The sequence below is a fragment of the Tursiops truncatus genome, chromosome 17 (genome assembly GCF_011762595.2).
Source record: "Tursiops truncatus isolate mTurTru1 chromosome 17, mTurTru1.mat.Y, whole genome shotgun sequence".
NCBI classification, from domain to species: Eukaryota; Metazoa; Chordata; class Mammalia; order Artiodactyla; family Delphinidae; genus Tursiops; species Tursiops truncatus.
The window spans coordinates 48,119,630-48,123,114 of record NC_047050.1 but is presented as its reverse complement, the minus strand read 5'-3'; positions in this window follow the sequence as shown (position 1 = coordinate 48,123,114).

Below are 3,485 nucleotides of genomic sequence, written 5' to 3'. Positions count from 1 at the left end.
ACCAGGAGAGAGGGAGGTTACCAGTTATAAGGGGAATTGACTTCAGGTTGGCTCATCAGTTACCAGGGAAACCAGCAGAGGAGCACGCCCCCTCCCATTCCCTTTGATAAGCTATCATAGTAGAGATGTTTCGATCGAACAATCACTAGCTGGGGCTGGGGGCAAGGATGTAAACTTTTACTGATTAGCCTCCATGATTAAGAGGGCAGGTCCGTCGTGAGTAGGTGTAGGTGGAGCAGCATTGCTCAAGCAGGGGATATACAGAGAGCAGCACAGCCGCTCGGGTGGCCTCACCACTCACCTCCAAACTGAAATAGGCGAAGAAATGAAGAAAGGAGCTACAGATTTGAGTGGAATATTAGTGGTTACTGAGCTCATGAGGAGTGAGGCATTCTGGGGCCTGGAGTAAAGGAAGGAAGCAACACTGCATAGGACTGGGAACACCGGGCAACTGCGTAGGAAGCTCATTCAGTGACAACCATGCCATCTTCAGCCTTGTCACTCAAAGTGGTCTGCATACCTGCAACAATGGCATCCCCTGGGAGCGTGTTAGAACGCCGACTCCCAGGCCCCTCCCCAGTCCTACTGAATCAGAGTCTGCAGTTTAACAAGGTCCTCAGCTGGCTCACGTGGACCTTAAACCTTGAGAGGCTTTCCCCTAAATCATAGCATTCAAAGTGTCTACTGAGCTCAGATTAACTCACTTTAGGCTTACTTTAGAATTTATTATCCAGACTGGGACATCTGTGAGCGTGAAAAAGCGGTGTTAAAATGATTGTCCAAGAGGGAGGGGATATAGGTATACATACAGCTGATTCACTTCATTGTACGGCAGAAACTAACACAACATTGTAAAGCAATTTTATTCCAATTAAAAAAAAAAATTCTGAACCAGGCCAGGACAGTCCTAGGCAGAATAAGACATATGATTATCCTAACACAGGCAACCCCAGAACCAGCAGGCAATAAAATGGTGTCGGGCGGACCTGCAACATGATTATAAGGGATTTGGCTTGAGGTAGACAGTGAGATCCAGGGCCTTATGGAAAAGGGTGACAAAGGCTTATAGAAAGACAACTGGGTTCAATACTTGGCTCTACTGGCTCTGTCATTCGGGGAACTCACTCAACTGCTCTAAGCCTCAGTTTGCTCATGGGTAAAACAGTCATCATGGTACCGATATAGTAGGTATAACACTTACTGCTCAATACTATTGTATGTGTGATATTACATTCCTTTGATCCCTAAATTAAACTGAATCTTCTCCAAGTCTCCCCCCACAAAACAGGCAGGGAATTTAATCTGAGCATTATTAGAACTCCCTCCAACTTCCAAGATTAGGAAATTGACGGTTTCTTTTACAATCCATGACATGTGAGAAAGACCCTTCATGTTTGGTTCAGACTTCAATTCAGGGAACATGTTGAGGCTTCTTGTCCAAGTCCTTACATAAGTTGAAAAAGACACACCTGTTGCTTTTGTGCCGTGAGAGGGAATAACTGAAGGAGCTAAATCATCAACTTGGCTGGAGAGTATGTGAAGCTTAAGTGGAAGGATTTGAGTAAGGGGTTTTGAGTAGGATCAGGAACAGTTCATCCATTGTAGCAGGAGGAAGGAATCTGTGTGTCCACCCTGCTGTGTCTGTGATTGTCTTGGTGTGAACTCCTTCCTGTTCATTCCTTTGTCTTGCATTTTCTCTTTTCCTCTTAAGATTTTTTCTTACCACTTCTATGTCTCTATTATTAATTTAAAGTGACTATTTCACCACTGCATACTTTTCATAAATATAAGAGCATTGCATTTGACTTGATTGTTTTTCTTGAGGGTCATTGAACCCCAATAGGGAAAAAAAAGAGTTCTGGACTTAGTGAATTTGATACCTTTACACCATCTGCAACCAGGTTATGTCAGCTATGGGAAATGGACTTAATGACCAAAGAAGTGTTGCCAAGCAAAATGCTGTGACATCCTTCTCTAATACGAAGATAAAAATTGTTTGAAATTAGTATATTATTTGTATGCAAAGTGAGGCTGCCAAGGCTCTTGAAAACAGTTTATTTTCTATCCTGTTTATTCTATTAATATACTAAGCAAACTCTCTTTTCTAGATAGTGCCAAAGTAAACTTTTGCCCAGGCTGTATCTGTTTTCTCATGATTCTCTGAATTAATAAGGTTTATTAAGTTCCAGACAGATATACTGACTGGTGCAGAGATGTCATCAGACTCAATTCTACCTCATGATTGGGTCCTGAGTGACCAGCTGAGACCTGTTAGTTTAGATGCTATATTTCTGATGGACGCCACTGATGTTTTTTAATAACGTTCATGTCTCAATCAAATGCCAAGAGATTCATCAGTTTGGGCGTAATAATTTCTGCTGTGCTGCTGCACAGTTGTAGAACCTGACTGGGAGCCATAACCCCTCCACCTCCACGTTGACCTCCCGTAGGAGACTGAATAATGGTTCCCCAAAATATCAGATCCTAATCCCTGGAATCTGAAAATATTACCTTATAAAGAAAGAGGGCCCTTGCAGATGTGATGAGGGATCTTGCCGTGGGGATTTCATCCTAGTGGGCCTTAAATGCCATCACAAGTGTCTTTATAAGAGAGAGGCAGGGAGAGATTACACACAGAGAAGAGGAGGCAATGAGACCAGGGAAGCAGAGATTAGAGTGATACAGAGTTACTAGAAGCTGGAAGATGCAAGGAAAGTACCCTCCAAAGGCTCGGGAGGGAGAACAACCCTGCTGACATCTTGATAACAGACTTCCGGCCTCCAGATCTGTGAAAGAATACACTTCTGTTGTTTTAAGTCACCGAGTTCGTGGTAATTGTACAGGAGTCATGAGAAACGAATATGCTCCCTTTTCCTTATCTCCAGAGAATATCTGAACTAGACTTAAGTGCATCAGAGAGAGGAAAAGTAGCTGGAATTTTAGCTGCTTGCCTTAGTAGTTCCTTCTGCTTTAGTGGCAAAAGGAACAGGATGAGGGGAGGGAATCTGAGAACAGGACTCAGGTCTCTGGCTCTTACCCTTTAGCTCTGTGACTTAGAGTGTTTAAAATCTCTGATCCTTAGTTTTGCCTGAAAATGAGAAGGTTCAACTTGATTAAAAGATTTTCAAATGTTGTTTACAGATTCCATTATGACTTTTTGTTTTAATCTCAATATTAAAACACATATGTTGAATTCTTTGAACATTTTAATAGTTTTAAACACTCAAATATATTATGTGTTAGTTAGCAACACTTTGAAGACCAATTGTGTAATAAATTCTGCCTCCAGCTTAGTTTATTTTGGTGTTGACCACAGAATACCGCTTCTCATTCTGCCTATGTTTAATTCAATGATTCTCATCGAGGGACGACAACAGAATACCCTAGGGTTGCTTTGCCAAAAAACTCCAGAAATCCAGGCCCATCCTAAGATATTCTGATTTAGTAGGTTTTAGTATCCTGCAAAAGACTTAAATACTACAGAA